At 36.0% G+C, this 18,558-nt stretch overlaps 2 long non-coding RNA genes across 6 annotated transcripts; both read right to left on the reverse strand.

Annotated features, from left to right (window-relative positions):
- Positions 1–1,390: 1,390 nt before the first annotated feature.
- On the reverse strand, positions 1,391–11,388 carry LOC105311147. 5 transcript variants are annotated; one of them, XR_002778781.1, is made up of 5 exons: positions 11,324–11,388; positions 11,076–11,215; positions 9,151–9,625; positions 6,354–6,563; positions 1,391–2,128 (listed from the first exon to the last, which is right to left on the reverse strand). It is a non-coding gene; the product is annotated as an uncharacterized LOC105311147 (long non-coding RNA). The 5 variants fall into 5 exon arrangements; XR_897629.2 differs by lacking the exon at positions 6,354–6,563 and having other exon boundaries at positions 9,495–9,625; positions 11,324–11,378; XR_002778782.1 differs by lacking the exon at positions 1,391–2,128 and having other exon boundaries at positions 5,549–6,560; positions 9,495–9,625; positions 11,324–11,379.
- A 1,253-nt stretch (positions 11,389–12,641) lies between these two features.
- LOC105311149 lies at positions 12,642–18,462 on the reverse strand. Its single transcript, XR_002778783.1, has 4 exons — positions 18,210–18,462; positions 16,842–17,059; positions 13,955–14,057; positions 12,642–12,773 (listed from the first exon to the last, which is right to left on the reverse strand). It is a non-coding gene; the product is annotated as an uncharacterized LOC105311149 (long non-coding RNA).
- Between the last annotated feature and the right edge of the window lie 96 nt (positions 18,463–18,558).

Below are 18,558 nucleotides of genomic sequence, written 5' to 3' on the forward strand. Positions count from 1 at the left end.
CTGGTGAAGTCTTCAAAATCCACAAAGCGTCTGTGAGGTACGAGGGCAGTGACGATGTTGAGGTGGCCGTGGGAACGGAAAATGGAGAATTGAGTTCGAGGTGAAAACTCTGGGCCCTGCTGCTCCCACAGAATAAATAAAGCCTGATCTGAAGACCCATTTTGTCCTCATCTGTTTGCACCTCCTGAGGGCCTCAATCCCTTCAACTCTGCAATGAAGAGTGGCTCTCAGGTCTAAAGGGCCCCCTGTCAGCCTTCAACTTCTGTAAGTGTGACGAGAAAATCATGCCTGTGTCACCTTGTTCCTCTAAGAAGGCAGTCCCAGTTTCCATGACGGACTGTGCTAAGCTTCTACCATAGTAAACTAGAGAAATAGTATAGTATAATGTAAAACGAGTAGGAAAAAACTAAGTATTAAAAAGTATTGTAGAAATGAATGGTACTGAACAGAGAACATCAACAAGGAAAATCAACATAAATCAAAAGTTTTGAAGAGACCGAAATTAGATAAACTTCCAGTCAGGAGAAAAAAAATAAAAACAGAGCGATGAACCCATTACTAATGTCTTAGATCAGAGAGGAGCCATCATTCAGGACCGAATGGACACTAAAAAGCTATGAAAAGGATATTTTGGGCAACTTATGCCCCCAAATTCCATAGTTTAGGTGAAAGGAATCAATCCCTTGAAAGGCAGAAACTACCATACTCAACCAACATGGAATAAATAATCATTGTTCTTATGTATAGCAATTAAACGAATGGAATCAATAATAACCTCCAAAATAACAGAATAAGAATGTGTCAGGCACAGATGGTTTCACTAGTGCATTCTGCCATATTCTTATAAAGCAAAACACAGTTTTACAGCACAACCTTGCAATTGTGTGCCTAGGGGTTTACCCAGATGAGCTGAAAAATTATGTCCATACACAGGAAAGCTGACGGTAGATTTATTCACAACGGCACACAACTGGAAACATCTAAGATGTCCTTTGAAACATGAATGAATAAACAAATTTCGGTGAATTAATTCAATGGCATATTTCCTACCGGTTTAGAAAACTGAAGAATATCTATGAAAAATATGAAAGAACTTTGAATGTACATTACTAAGTGAAAGAAATCAGTCTGTGCTACATATTCTTTTTCCCAACAAGATAACATTCTGGGAAAAGTCAAATGACAGAGACAGTGAAAGGTGAGTGATTGCCAGGAGCTCAGGAGAAAAGAGAGAGTGGTTAATAAAGGAAACAGGAGCGTTTGAGGTCAGTAAAAAATAAAAATTAAAAAAAAAAAACCTGATATTACACTATAATGTTGATATGTGATATTATCCATTATTGAAACCAGTGACTTGCTTAACACCCAGAGTGAACATTCATGTAAACAATGGGTAACAATAATGTATCTATATTGGTTCATTAGATACAATAAAAATATTAAAACAAGATTTTCAAAGCCACACCCACTATTTCCTATTAAGAATGAATTTTACATTCCAAATTTGAAATCAGGGAGGAGAAAATAGGATTTAAAGAAAAACAAATGAACTTCCTGGATGAGGCACAGTTGAAAGAGGAATTCCTTTCAAATGGAAATCTCTGGAAAACTCAGAGAACAAACGTAAGGAAAGACAATCTTCCTGAAGAGCTAACAACATCACCACCATCAAGAACAACAAAACATTAGACAATGCTGTGGGTTTACATACACCTATAGTGTCATTTCATTGCTGTTTCAAGTTGTCAACTATTTACACAGAGGAAGACTAAAAAGCAACATTTCTGGTGTACAGTCATCTCAGATAAAATTGTCCACCATTAACCTAATTTTTGCTACAGGAAAGGACAAAATAAACCTGTACAAGATAAACTCAAAGGGATTATTCGGCACTTAGTAAAGGTGTTCAGTGGTCAGATAACAGTCCAGCGGGCAGAGCCTGGGAGAAGAACCCCATGAGCAGGAGCATGGGTTGGTGGTCATTGTGTCTTCAAGGGCTTGGCCGGTGGTCCCTCGAAGTCTCCTCCGAGATGCAGCCCATTCATCATCAGCTTCGGATCCTTCTTTTGCAAACAGCAGGTTAAATGGTAAGCCATCCTGGGACATTCATGAGGTTCCTTAGGATCACCTGATACAAAGAAATCTGTATAACTAAACTATTCCAAAACAGAGGAAATAAACTCTTATTTCAACTGACTCTGGCTGTTTCCGCTCAATGCAGTAGATCACTGTAAAAAGTGATCACAAACCCTTCTAAGGGTCAGAAAAACCCCGAGACATAGAGATATATAAAAATAATTGACAAACTAAAAACCTCATGTGCCTATTACAGGTGTTTGTGTACTCAATACATAAGAAATTACTAAAAAAGAAAGAGGACTACCAGCAATCCATTAAACAGGCTAGATTCTACACATTGAATAATCAGTCACATTTATTCAACATGAATAAACTGTTCAAAAAAAAAGACAAATGGCTTTTAACTTCATTATAAAAATTGTCTAAAAATTACACTGCAATACCACTGTAGCTAAAAAAAAAAAAAAAAATCGAAACAGTGCACCTAGGTACCACGTCACACCTATCACTAGTAAAATTGCAAAAGTTTCGTATCTGCTATGGTAGTGTGGCTGTGCATCAATCAGTACCTATGGAATGGAATTTGACAATATCTGGTAAAACTGCATCAGCATCACCCTTTACCCAAAAATCTAATAACTTAAATTCTATTCCATAGAGAGAATTGAAAACTATGAAAAGAATTATTAACCAGTCCATGTATGGCAGTAATAGAAAATTTGAATCTACTTCATAAATCAAAGGTCTAGAAAATCAATAAAATTAGGCAATAACTAGTAAGCAATAAATGATAATAATTGTGTAAATAAAAACTGTGAGATGAAGCAAAACAGTGAAATATATAGCCTTATTTATTTTTAAACTGCAGAATGGCTGAACATTAATTATGGTAATTAGTTAATTTAAAATAGAGAAGAAGGCTTTAAATCTGTATAAAGTAACTAGAAAAGTGTACATGTGAGAAGTTAATGAAAGAGAAAATGTAGTAATAATAATAATAATGATAATAATAACAGTCACTACATAAGCAAAAATTGGTTCTATTTAAAAGTGTAATGGACAGATCTTTGATGAGATTCATCAAGAAAAATAGCAAAATCACATCAACTTTTCTTGGAAGTTAAAGGAAGATATAGCTACAAGGCACCAGAGATAAAAACAAAACAAATCCCCCCCCAAAAAAATAATAATAAACAATATCATATATTGGACAAATTTATGCCAATACATTTGAAAATTGTACAAATTGACACAATTTCAGAAAAAATTATAACCCTTCCAAATTTACTCATTAAAAAATGAAAACTCTAAATATTTCAATAGCCATATAATAAATTTAATCAGTGGTTGAGAAGAACTGTCAGACTCTCTGTCTCTGTGTCTCCCTTTCTTGCTGAAACACACACAGACACATACACAAACACATTGACACGAGACCCTAATGATATCATTATTGGTTAAATACCAATACTTCTTTGTGGTTATCATTCTAATATTACTAAAACATTTCAATAAATGGATAGAAGCGGCTATGTTTCAATTAATTCTGTAAGAATGTATGTTCTTCCTACCAAAACCAGACAAAAATTAATCTTAACGAAGAAAATGTTCATGCTAGTCTCAGGGGCAGTGACCTGAAAAATCCACAGGAGAAGATAGCACTGATGCTTTCTCTAATTGGGAGAATACAAAACAAAATCAAAAAAAAAAAAAAAGAAAAAAAGAAAAAAAAAAGAAAGAAAGCAAAAAGAAAACACAAAACAATCGGATACAGTTCAAAACACATATCTCAAAGTGGTGAACATTCTCAATAGTTGTTTAAAGTATTAGGAAAACAGAATCATTGGATGGCTGTTGGGAGAAATTCTCATAAAACGGTGATTAGAACTAAGTTTTAAATACTAGACTGTTTTCTGGAGGAGGGGAAGAGGTAGGAAGATTAGTGTAGGAGCTTGGTATGTGAGAGGCAAAGTAAGGAAACATCCCTGGATGGAATGGAGTGCGTATTATGGAGACCAGTTAGAAACAAGGTCGGAAAAGAAGTTAGAGCTAGCTGCTTAACCGCAGCCAACACTGATTTGTGTCACACTTACTATGTGACTGGAAATAGGACAGTGTGGAATTCCACAGATGAATTGCAAATGAATGGATTAACTGACTGATGGGCAGGCAGGTAAATACATTTATTTCAGAGGCAATAGGTAGTCTCAGATGGTGAGAAGATAAAATTTTAGGATTGCAGAGTGCCATAAACCTGACAGCTTTTCAGAAATCAAATTAGATGAAGTTTAAGTATCCTAAATCAAGTCAGATACAAAGAGCACCTTCATGAAAGCCAAAGGTGAACCAGATACTACATTTGTAAAATGATCCTCACCTTCTTGTTTTTCTTTTTTCTTTTTTCACTTTTGTACCTGCATAGATTTGTTCTCTCTGTTGTTTGAAGAGCAAGTGGTACAGGTAAACTAGGCCACACACAAGTACATGAATGATGGTCAAATAATATGATGGTAACATTACTATTCCATGGTTTTTAACATTTAGCACCATAAGAGTCTACAGATCACAGAGAATAGATTTCCTAACACACCCAGTCTCTGAAATATGCTAAACATTTGAAGTTATTTCTCTCTTTAATCTTTTTGACAATTATTGAAAATTCTAAATAATTTAGGAAAATCTCCTACACCAGGATTTATAATTGTAAAATATTTGAAGAGTTAAGTAACTACCCACATTAACTCATTCATTGCCTCTACCGCCTACTTGTTATTAGCTTCATTATTATTATTTTCAATTTATCTGAAATTCACAATTTTAAACTCTTAGATATCTTCTGAGTTCTTCTAAGCTTTATGTCTGCATCCTCCCTCTTTAGATCATTTGATTTATTCTACATGAGGTCCATTAACAATCATTACCCTTAAAAGCTACTTTCCCAAAGATAGTTTAAAGTGGTTATAGTCTACAAAATTATATTTTTGTCAATATAATTAAGATTTCCATGATTTGTCTGTAATTGTCTCAAGAATATTGAAATGTGATATGTGGTTGGACACAATGAGGAACTATCAGCCCAGAATCATCTAAAAAAACTGTTCCTAGTACCAATAGATTTATTAATTTATAATGTATCATATGCTCAATGAGCCCAGTATTTGATTTATATAGTTCTTCTACAGACTTATTTCACTAGAATTTGTAATTGGTTTGTCTATACATTGTAGACATAACAAGCATATGCTTTCCCCCTATCACAAAGATTCGTAGTCATAGATTCTTTAAAGTCTTAATCACAGCATTTCTCATCCTAAATCTACTTGCTTGTGAAATCTCTCTTATTGGGGCCCTTTGAATTTCTGTCCTCACTTGGACCAGTTCCATTACAGTTCTGCCTACATTCTCCCCTTCTTAGTTGTTTATTTCCTGTACTGCTAGTTTAAGTGCAAGGTGCTTTCAAAGGCTTTTCTCAGGTCATTGTTGAATCTATAAGTCAATTTGCAAAGGTCATATCTCTTAGTGAATAAACACACGTAAAAACATTTGCAGAAATGGTCACACTGACCCAAGTATTTCTACCTGATAGACAACCATGAATGGGAAGAAACTCATGGTGTAGGAGGGCTTCATAAACATGTCTTCCCACAAATTTTATAAACTCAAATAGTTACCAACACTTTTGGAGGGGAAGCATTCTGCATGTCCTCAGCACAGTGGACATTATTCAGATTAAGTACTTTTCTCAATCCTAAAGGCATAAGATTTCATCTCATTGTCCTACTGTACTTTCTTCTGCTCAGTGTCGGGATATATTTCTCATTTGTGTGTCTGTTTCTTCTACATGTGGAATCCTACTCATCCTCAAAGATCTTGACCAGATGATACATCTGCAATGAAGTCTTTCCAATCTCTTACGCAAAATAATTGTTCTTTCCTGGTAGCCAAAAAATGCTGTAAATTTTCTTCTTAACCAGAAATAACTCTCTTTCACTTCCTTCCTTCCTTTCTCCTCCCACTCCCTCTCTCTCTCTCTGTATGTGTCTATTTGTGTGTGTGTCACCCATTCCTATTCCTTCATATCTTATTTCACTGTTGCCTTGCAGAGAGTTGGCACATATTTTTATTTGGTTGAATGGGTGAATGATAATATCGTAGGTTTCCTCTTGCCCTAGTGATCTATGTTCCTATGATTTCATTGATCTGAGCCTTGTACACAAGTAGCATATTTTTAAAAAATCTTAATTATGCTCACCAATTCAATACTCATTACTCACATGTATATTGAGAATGAGTTCGGTCATTAGGAAAATCCCAAGGATGATCATTGAAACAACAAAAAAAGAAAATGATGGCAAAGTAGAGACAGTGCTCCCAATACATCATCTTCAAACACTCATTGGGAGAGAAGTGGTTTTCTGCTCCAGCAGCAAACTCTGTGATCACAGGATTTCAAATCCAGTGATTAGTCCCCAGAAGGCCATCTGCTAATGAAACAAGAACAAAAAAACATATTTCAAAAAAAAAAGTGAAGACACTTAATTATCCCTCAGCCTACTTTCTTGAATTACATCATGAACGGTAAATGGTCACCAGAGGATTACTGAGGCAAAGGAACCTGCACCTACATAGGTGCATAGGAGTGGCTGCTGTCCATGGTCTCCAAATGCTAATGTTTCTTGATTCTCCAAGTGGAAAGAGACAAATAAACTCTATCTACCCTCATCCAACATTAATGAGATTCTGTGTCTTTTAATTATGCCTTTATTTAAATCATTAATTATTTTATAATAAACAGATCTGAGTTATGTCACACAATTTACAAAGGTTGTATTAGATTTTTGGGGGGCAAATCCTTTATTGTTTTGACAATTGAAGACTTTTTTTCTCAATAGATCATGGGGATGAAGGCATCTGTAACTATCTTCTTGCTCAAGAAATCATATTTAAGGAAAAGAGTGTATTGATTAGATATAAGGACTATAAGCTTTAGATGGAGGAATACCTGAATGTGAATCCCAGTGATCTCACTAAGACTACGTGACGTGTGCAGGACACAGAGATGTTACGCTCTTGGACACTTATGATGATAAGGCTTATTTTTAGAAAAAGGTAAGACATTGAATGTGCATGTTCTATAATAACCAATCGAGTAAGTATGTCAGAATAGTAACTAACAGATTTTGGACTCTTACTAGTTTCTAGGGCTCCTTCAAAGTATTAATTCTCACAGAGAATCCATTAAAATTCTATTAAAATCTCCGCTTTACAGTAAATAAAGTGCTTTGCTTAAAATCTAAATTCTATTAAGTGTCAGAATGATCATTGGACCCAGGCAATCTGACTCCAAACTCTCTGTTCTTCAGCACTGTACCATGCATGTAAGCCATCTTTCATAAGACATGTACACACTAAACTGTGAGAAAACATTGCATATGTAGAAATTGGGGCAAGCGGCCACTGAAATTGAGATGAAATGTGAGGGTAGAAAAAGAGAATTTAGTCATCTTGATAAAATAAAAAGTCTTTTCTCTCATTCCAAAATGGTAAAAATTTTAATATAACGATCTGTTAATTGGCTCTCTTAAAAACAGTGATGTCAGGCTGAATAATTAGAAGCAATTTAAGGCACATATTAGCCATCAATTAATCCCATGTAATGTAAAAGTTGTTCATGCTGAGATATCTATGCAAGCATTCTGAGATAACTATGCCGATGATATTAAATCGGTTGATAAAGTGGGAAAGGATTTAAATCTTAAACACAAGCATTATAGACATCTGCACCATGCTTAGTTCTTTCATTTATTCTTGTGGGCATTTATTAGTTTTTCTAAACAATATCAAGCTTCTAGACCTCGTAAAAAGCCCACACGCTATACTTAAAGATTAAGTTAGTGAAATGCCTATAATTAATACTGTTCACCTGTATCATTGAACAGTCATCAGTGAATATAGTTCACATGTCAGCAATTAGTTAATCATTTTCTAACTAAAATTACATAATATACAAGATAAAAATAAATGGTATACACTTTATATTAATAATTATTATTGATATCATAAAATCAATTCCCATTATTATATGTTCTCTTTCCAAGCTTGAAGGAAACTAAATCAGTTTAGATAGGTTTTAAATAAAATAGCCAATTCAACAAAGAACTTGCAAGAAATATTACTTTGTGCATTTTCATATGATAATACTCCTGCAGGTAGAAATAATTGACTAGAACTCTGGAAAGAGGTTAAAAACGTATTAGAGGCCCCTGAAGTCTAGCAAGTCAACCCAAATGATCCTGGGCTTTTTGCGTGAATACTAAAAACAGATTGAACTAAACAGTCTGTAACAGTTTATCATTTTTCTGTATTCTCCTGAAACATAGAAGTGGGGTTTGGAGCAGAGAGACAGACATTTGGGCAGGAAACAGAGGCTCAATTATCCATTAACCTCTACAAAATGCCTGCAACATTTCAATACCTGAATGTGATCAAACATGGAAAGCCTGAGCAACACACCTGGAACTCAGGGAGCATTCCCAAAACAGTGCCTACTTTCCTTATTGTTGTATCATCAGAATTCAAAGCCCGAGATGCTCTAGCTCACTTAGCCTCAGTTGTTTTCTGTCACATGTAGAATAAAATCCAACATCCAATGATGGCACATGTGGCCCTGTGTGACCTCCCCTCCTACTACCTCTCTGACTGTTGTTTTTTTTTTTCCGCTCTCCCTTTTGATCATCATGGGCAAACCTCACCTCTTGCTGTCCCCACACACACCACACATGCCACACACATGTCTGTGGAAGAATGCAGCATTTACACATCCACCTGGTCACCTCCATATTTTCCTCTCGGCTCTGCTCAAATGTCACTTCCTCAGGGAAAAATTATTGAGCATCTGCATTAAGGACCTGCCATCCCATTATTCCTCACTTCCCTTCATAGCACTTCTTGAATCCACTGTAGTAACCACTAATATACTTTTTAACATACCCCCCCAAAAAACCTCATAAATTCGATGAATAAGAGAGGCTAAGAAAAAGAAAGTGTCATTAATTTATCACTGATACTTACAAAGGATTTGTGCCCACGATCATACACCTATGAAAAGAACAACTGCCTCTTAGGCCTCTGATTCTCAGTTCTGCTCTTCCTCAGCAGAGAAATGCAGATGTCTTAACGTTTTCCCACTTCCAACCTTTGTCCAGTGTCAATGTCTGGCCCAGGTGAGGCCTTGCAATGTTCCAAATACAAGTGTTTCATCTACTGAAACCATTACTACGATCATCAACAATTCACAATCTTTAAACAGGCTGTCAGTTCTTCTCAATCACTAATTTCACAGAAACGCCAGCAGGCTCCTTGAAGACTGCTTTTCACAAGCATTGAACTTCTGAAATATACTGAGAGTGTCCTACCTGGGGACACAACTGACCCCACTTGATGAAGGAGTCAATGAGAATGGGCAGATTCCAGATTAAAGGGAGAAGAGCTTTCTGACTCCGATGAGCCAGACTGAGGAGGATAATAAACAAACATCCGTGTGAAGCTCAAAATAAAAACATGATTTCATTACAGAAAATATTTAAAGCTATTTCCAAAACAAGAAATGTGAAAAAAAAATCCAATATTTATACATAGGATGTCTTAGTGAATTTACACTTGAAATTTATGGAATTTTATTAACCAATTTCACTTTTATAATTTTAATTTAAAAATATTACCACTTTTACACATTAAGAATTAATTACCAATCCATCAATGTTATTAATTTTGCAATACTCAAAATCAAACCACTTTTCTAATTAGATCCCTACCATATTCCATTCTAATCTGAAATAGTAAATTAAAAAAAAAACACTGACATTGAAGGAAATGTACATTTCTAGCAATATTCCTCGTACAAATGTATGTCCACATGCACCATCTGACACAAGCTGAAATGCTCCAGCCAAATGTCCATCAACAGAGAATATAAATGGTCACATGTTACACAATGAAAAATTAGAATACAAGAAACTGAATGAACCACAGTTAAAAAACAGCAATGCCACTGAATGTCAGAAATAGATCATGTGCTAAATAACCTAGACATCAAGGAATGTATAAAGGGTTACTTTGTTAATAATTGTCCCCAAACTAGAAATGGTTAAATTGTGAGAAGTTACACTGGTTGATTTTGAAAAGAAGGAAGCCAAGGGGAGATTCTAGGTGCCAGCAATTTCCATTTTTTGACCTGACTCGCATTTACATAGGTGGTCTTTTGGGGATAAATCACCGAGCTGTACACTTACATTTTCTATGTTTTCTACAATGTATTATACTTTGGTGTTTTAAAAGTTCGTGAAATGATAACAGTAAGGATTTTCTTGAAAATTAGGAATGTGGAAAAGAAGACCATTTTGTCAATTATTTATTTTGCTTGCCTTCCCTCCAGCACAGTCTACCTGACTTAAGAGGCCTCCGACTGCTCAGGGTCCCCTTGTTGACATGACTATCTTAGCAGCCACCTTCTCAAATTAGTCTCTTCCTTGAGATTGTCCCTTTTTAATGTGGCCTCTCTTGAATGATGGCATCGGATGAACTCATCTGTGGAGTGTGTGGATGGCTTCACCTCTTATTTCTTCCATGTGATATGCACAGAAACTTATAGACAGTTCACTAACCCACATTAAAAGGTAAGAACTCTATGTCCTTCAAAACAAAACAACAAAAAACTGATAAAGCTTTGTGAAGATGTAGTTGGGGGAATATTAGAAAGGAAAAAATATGAGACAACCAGGGGAATTGGAAAGAATGAAGAGCAAATCTTTCCTTTGAATATATCCCAATCATTGCATCTCCATAAAGACACAGAAAAACTAAATGATCTCTAATACCCCTTGCTCACTCTACAACACTACGATTTATTTTCTTGTATCCCATGGAAAGAGGGCTTTAGCTCACAACTACATCTGCACGTGTCCAGAGGAATTCCAGGTAGAAGCCGGGATTCTCACCTCCAAGCTCTAAGGAGCTTTGTCTCGGTGATACTCGCTTGCAGTCCTTGATTAAAGGTCTGTGCTGGTGCTATTGATGATGGTGGTCAGGGAGCTCAGAAGAGAGGCCAACATGAGCTACAGCATCAGTCCTCGCTGTCCTGGGAATGGAAAAGGCATATTGGTTATGATGTTTTTATCAACACCTTTCTGCCTGGTCCACCTACAGACTGCCCTTCGATGCTGTCCCAGAATCAATGTTTTCTCACAATTGGGCACCAGTTCCAGCTCCAGCATTTTGTAGACATAGGGCATCCAACTTCGTGTAACAGTGTACATACCTTTATGATATACGACCAGACCACCTTCTCTGAGAAGAGGAGTCAGCGATCAGAGCCGAACAGGCCCCACCTGCAATCAGTAAACACAGAGTAAGTTGTAGGTTCAACAAGACAATGGCATTTGTCCCAGTCTTGGAGAGTTAACTTTGAATGATTGATCACTATAGAATACTCATGCCATGAGTCTGTCCCGTCTATGCCCCGAAAACTATCCATAACTGTCTCATATCCAACATGTAGCTACCCCGGCCCTGACCAAAGGGCAGAGTCTGCTTGGGCTGAGGTCAGCTAGTGCTTTAGAGCAAACAGAGAGGGAGCCGATCCCATTCCTCAGATAAACAGCAAGGAAATAAGTTCTCCCAGGAGCACAGGCCTCCAGAAAGAAAACACTCACTCACCCAGGAAGTCAGTCCATTGAACAGTCACATTTCACCCAGGATTATTCTCCCACAAGTAAGAGGTGTCTTTTGTGATGGACAGTAAGGATTCCTGCGTCAATATAATGATGTCTCATTTCTCTGGAAGTTTCATAAAACCTTGATGTTGTTTTAATAAATGAAATTATCAAAATAAATATCAAATAGTGATGAATAAGCATACAGAACACTAAGCACATCCAATTATTTTCATTTAAAAATTATCTTCTATATTTTTATCCAGTGGTGCCCCAGGGATTCGCCCAATGATAATCAGCAGCATAGATTGGCTAAAAAGGATTCTAATTTCTTCCCTTTAAAATAAAAAAAGGTTGACTTTTAGAAACATTTTCAACACTACTGCTTACTCCCAACTGACAAAGACAAAGTAATTCAAACATGCTGATTCCAAAGCAGTCAAATTTGTCTGAATTCTAAACCTGCCTCAGAGCATCCAAGGCTCCCCAGTGTTTGTTCATGACCTCCTCAGTCAGCGAAATCATCGAGCTGCCACCAGAGGTCACCCACCCGAATTTGCCCAATTCTACCTCATCTTCTCATGCCCTCTGCCTTACTCTGAGCCACTCTCCACAAGAGCACACACAAATGCAAACGTCTATAAGATACAAGCGGGGGGCATAGAAGAATTAGATGAACAGAGTATCAAATAGCCACAGATTCCTGCCTCTGAATTCCTACAGGGCTTGTTCATTTACGTGGAAATTCGGTTTTACTTCTACATGGAACTTATTTTTCATTAAAATTGTTTAATACATGTTCAAACACTCTTCGGAATGATAAATATAGAGAAAAGGGATGTGGATCTTGCCTGTGTACAGGACACAGCTGGGAATCTCTGGTGTCACGACGAGTAACTCGGGCAGCAGCTCGTAAACACGTACGAGGAAAGTGGCCTTCACTTGACACTTTTCCTCGTCAGATAGGCATCTCTGCTCAGTAACCTACCAGGAAAACACAACATACTCAAGAATCTACTAGAGAACCATTTCAAAGAGTTTGAGTGTCTCCTAGTAGAGTTTAATCATACATGAGAAATGGAGTCATGCCTGCTGGGGAGAAATGTGCTTATAAGTAAATTCAGGACTTAAATCCCAAATTCTTTTATGTCATTATCTGACTTCTGTGATTCTCAGGGTTCTCATCTCTAAAAGAGAGAGGTGTTCTTCAAGTCACTGGTGTAATATTCATAAGTTTTCAACTTTCTCACACAGAACACAGGAGTGTGTGCACACACACAGATACACACACACCAGATTCTAATAGTATTATAGAAAAATAATAAAATTACAATGGATACACCAATTCAATAGTATTGAAATATTTCCATCAAGTAGAAATGAACTTATCTGCCATTCATTCCATGGGAATCCTTTCAACTTAATGCCACGACCAGGCTAAGTTTAAGCATCCGAAAGGAGTGTTATAAGCCACTCTTACAAGCATGGAAGTTATAAAACCATAGAAGTAGAAAGCATATATTCTGCCTTCTATTTAAAAAGCAAAAGCAACCCCAATTCAATAAAACAATTAGTGTAGAGTACAAGAAAACCTTCCGAGTTACTAGAAGTAGCCAGTGCTTTCAAAATAATACTGGAAAACAGAGCCATGGGAGAGGCTGATGGTTACATTTTTATAAAGTAAGATTTAAACTAAATGTTAAAGAAAGTACATTCTTTTGTCTCAGGTGGTGGTTGATCCATTCTAGTGAGGTTTTTATATGGGTGGGAAACTGACAAAATCTGCTTGACAGAAATGGAGGGTGTACTTGAAGATAAGTGATAAATTAGGATGGAGAAGAAAGTGAGCTGGATGCTTTGTCACTAGAGATAAGATTAGTGTGTTGAACACTTGATAGGAGACTAGAAGCAGGAGCCTTGGAATTCAATTCCACCTTAGAGCCCGCAAACAAATCTGTGGTTGGATGACAAAAAGATAGACAGCCAGACTGACAGATAGGCTGACGAACAGATGGATTGGATATCGAACAAATTTTCTTGGTTGTTGAATAGGATATGTTTTCAAGGTTTATGTGTTACACATCTAATAGCTTTCTCTGAAGCTGAAAAAAGCAGCAGAGAAAGTCGCTAAACCAAGACAGTTTCTATATGACAATCAGATATACCTGCTTCAACAGCACCATAAGTTTCATCTTGCATTTTCTCTTCCGCATCTAAATTGATTTGTTCCTCTGTACTGTTCAGAAGGGCCCAGCACAGGTGACCCAGCTGCACAGAGACCAGAGACAAGTCAGTTAGTCATGGGGACTATTTAAGTTATATGATGACACACTTGTGTATGGTGTTTTGCAACAAATCAAATGGCACTGAATAGTGCAGAATACAAACAAAAGTTTCTTATCACACACACTCACCTAACACACTGAGCATTTTCAATTATTTTTGTTTCTAATTCTCATATTAAATTCAAACTCTAAATAACTGGCTTGAAATCTCTCTCTCCCTCTGCATTGATATTCCATTAATGTTGAAGACTTTGGGCACATAAAATGTACCTTCACATTGTCTGTATCACCCATTTCTCTTTAGCTCCATCATTATTGTTTAGTGTGCCTAGTGCTCACATTTATAACTTGTAAAATTTCCTCTTAAGCCCTAATTCTGGATTTATTATGTTTAGATATATCTATATGTTTGTACTATTTGTGAAGTCTGATAATTGATAACCAAATACATGTCTTCTCCATCACACCTCCCAAATTCTGTCAGTGCTTCCTTTATTTCCATTTTATTTTTATTTTATAATAATATTTTTGCACTTCCATTATTATAAACTGTTGTGTAGAATTTCATTTTTTCTATAAATATAATTTCATTTTCATGCTTTCTTTGTATGTTTATCTAACATTCTATTTGCTATTATCATTGCATATCTTTTCTTCCCATAAGAGTTCCAGGACAAGTGATTGGATGCAGTGAAGAAATATCACCTCTGGCCTTTCTAAGGAAATGGTTTCACGTATCACATTTAAAAACAATTAATCTGGCACATGCTCAAAATTATGGCTCATCTTAACTGGCCACGTACTTGGTCCATGAATTTCTTCTTTGTGTGTATATTACTAGAATTTGTAATTGGTATTGTCACATACCACAATCGTAACAGACACATCCTGCACCTTCTCACATAGATTCATAATCACAGCTTCTGCAGTTTCTTCAGCTTAGCATTTTTTACTCTAACTCCACTTACTTCAAGAAAACTCTCTGCTTCATGCTCTTTGAATCTGTGTTCAGACTTGAACCAGGTGCCCTTTAGTCCCGCTAAAACCCCTCATCCTGGAATTTCTCTTTACTGCACTGCTGCAGTAGGTCCATAACCCTATTTGTGACTTTATCTAAAATAACTTATTTACACTTTATTTCAAAAGGCTATGTTTAGCAGTGTATTAATGATACATAAACACAAATTAAACAAATTGTCTCACTGTGACGTCATAGAATGCTTTTTCCTGTATAATTGGATTAAAAAGTGTGTGTGTGTGTGTGTGTGTGTGTGTATTTCTATAGGTATGAGTGGGAAATATATATATTTGAAAACTATGTAAATTTTCTAGTTTTCTGTCATTCAACACGCAATACGCAATATTTAATATGAATGTCTAGTTACGAATTCTATTAATGTGTATTTCTGAAAAAGCACTCTGAACACCATCTTCTTCAGTTTCTCCATCCACACAAAATCTGCTGCCAACTCTTCCAAGAAATATGTGAATAGTCTTTGCTTCTAAATTTGATTGGTAAGTGTAAAATAAATAAATAATACATACATGCATACATACATACATACATACATACATACATACATACATACTATCCATGCTATAATGCATCAACAATAATAGTATATAAACAGTATTTTTTCTTAAAATAATACAATTATTAATAGCTGGGCTGCTATTGTGCTTCCCCACATGTTGCTATTGTTGAAATGTTCCAGTGTATTAAGACTTTGACTCTGCTTGGCATATATGACAATGCGTACATGTGCATTCTTTTCCAAAAGTGATATTAATAATATTATAGTATTCTGCCAGTGAGTTTTGCCTTAAATATATCGTGATCATTTTTCAAAGTAAATACTATATTTCACTCGTATTTTTGAATCGATACATAGTACTCTACGTTCTAATGTCTGTTTATTTCTCTAGTGATGAAAATTTTTGTTTCTCTCATTATTTTATTAGAAACCAATCTGGAGATAAATTATAGACATACATTATGTATATGATATGTACATATATAATTTATATTTAAATTTATATCAATATATAGAATTCAACATATTTATATATATATTATAGTATACATATTTATATACACACTATATTGATAATGCAGGATATGTATAAATTTACTAATGTGCATTTTCATACTTGGACAAGGAATCTGATATAGGAGGCATGCAGCAGTAAGATTGTAGACTTGCTGGATATGAGACTTTTAATACTCTCACCAACAACTTGGAAGAATTGCTCAGTTCCTGACATTCTCATCAACCCTGCTTATTATTCACATTAAATATTTTGCCAACCTAAAAATCATACACATGCACATCACTGTTTTAATTCTCTCTCTCTTACTATCTCTGTGCCACCGTTCATGAAATAGAAGGAATACTACTTGCCCCAAATCAGATCCAGCTCAGATGGCAGCTCTGTTGCGAAGTCTTTCTCAGTCCCTTAGGCAACACATATTATTCTCTTCCTGGTATCCTATCATGAAGATGTAGATTTACCTCCAAAATGCACTGTGGAGTTATTTGAGTAGAACACCCATTCCCTAATTCTGTATTTCTTAATACACTGGAGCTCTACAATACTTGGTGCAAGTTATCGTTCAGCCGAATAACTAGGTGATAATCTCTTTGCTTTCTTCTAGCTCTAGCCAAGCAAAGAATTCATCATCCTTGGACTTATTCACTAGTTAATAGTATTAGCAGGCACAGAAACTTACTTTAAAAAAAAAATACATCCTTTGCTCATTACTCACATGTACAACAGGAATGAGTTTAGAGACCAGGGAACATTCCAGGACAGCTGGGATAAACACCAAAATGCAACGATGGCCACATACAGGGAGATAGTACACTCCACAGATGAAATCAGGACAGTCACTGGAGGGCAGACAATCTCCTGTGTCGTAGGTGAACTCTGAGATCCTATGACTATGGCCAACCACAGCTCAATGAGTAGAGTCCAGAAGGCCTCCTGCAAAGGAAAGACCAAAAGCTGACTTTTGGAAAAGATGAGAAATTCAGTCCACTAATTCTTAATTATCATTCCATCTGCATGCTTGAATAAGAACAAAAAAAACCAAATGCCTAAACTTGACCTTAACATGACCCAAGCACAGAGAGCTGTAAATATCTGTTGGTTCAAGAAAGGAGTGGAGCTCAGGGATGCTCTCCATGATCCTGAAGTAGCATCTCACCATTGAGTCCCAAATTTTGGACACTGTTATCTACTCTAACACAGGATGAAGTTTTCCATGAGTTTTATTCGAGAAATAGATTTCTAGTCATGCTATCGAATTGAGAAAAATAAACAGACTATTAATTATGTTATAAAATATACAGACCTGAGACTAGCTCATTTTAACTGTTTTATTAAACTTCTGAAAAAAATGTTAAATCATTAATTATTTTTCTCAGAGAAACTTTTGGAAGTGGAAACATGTATCTGTATTTGCTGCTCAAGATATTCTCTTTAAATAAAACAAAATCACATAGACATCAAGAATGAGCTTTGAATGAGGAACACTGGGGTCTGAATCCTAATGATCTCTTTACAACTCTAAGTAACATGGGCAAGGAACAGAGATAATAAACTCAGCACACGTGTTCCTCATCTGAAAATTACCACCATAAGAGCAACTTAGGATTAAATACACATGATCCACAATAATTGTTGTGATATGCATGTATCACAATAGCCCTCAGCACATATTAAATATTCGTGTACTAAGCCTTCTTCAAAGCACTTCACTTATTTTATATGATTCTGACAGTGGACCCATAACTTAGTACACATTTTATTATCATCTGATGGATAGTCAAGTCATATGTGAATGATTACGATGATGTTAAGTGGCAGAGCCAGAAAGATACTCCAAAATCTGCATTTTTCTGCATTCTGCCATAGACACACATAATATCTCATAAAAAGATAGACAACGTGTATACGTGTGTGCACTGTATATTTACACACTTAAAATAGAATCAGGAATCGTTTCTGACTGCAACTAAAATTGAGATAATATTTTGTTGTACAAATCAGCAAAGATGCATTTGCTGCCATAGCGAAATAAACATTCACATTCTCACTGTGGCAGAGATAATGGTTTCCATTTTTCACTTACCTGTTTGTTGCCAACTATACGATGGCTGGCAGTATTGCCATAAAGTCTACAGGTCCCAGGAATCCCAGGACCTATAAATAAAAATGAAAGAGATGCACACTACTAGCAAAACACTCAACAGGGATCAGGGCCCACATGAACAGAGAAATAGAGTCGTAATTGCTCAAGGCAACATCATCTGTGATAGCCACAGCCTGTAACATCCAGATGTCCACCCACATCAGAGTGGACACCTTGTGACATACGACTAGTGTGGAACACCATACAGAAAAAGAAAAGAATGGATACTTGCTTCACTCAAAACATAGGTGAATCTCAAAAGATTATATATGAGCAAAATAAAGCACTT

Source organism: Pteropus vampyrus, unplaced genomic scaffold (assembly GCF_000151845.1).
Source record: "Pteropus vampyrus isolate Shadow unplaced genomic scaffold, Pvam_2.0 Scaffold1000000712, whole genome shotgun sequence".
Lineage (NCBI taxonomy): Eukaryota > Metazoa > Chordata > Mammalia > Chiroptera > Pteropodidae > Pteropus > Pteropus vampyrus.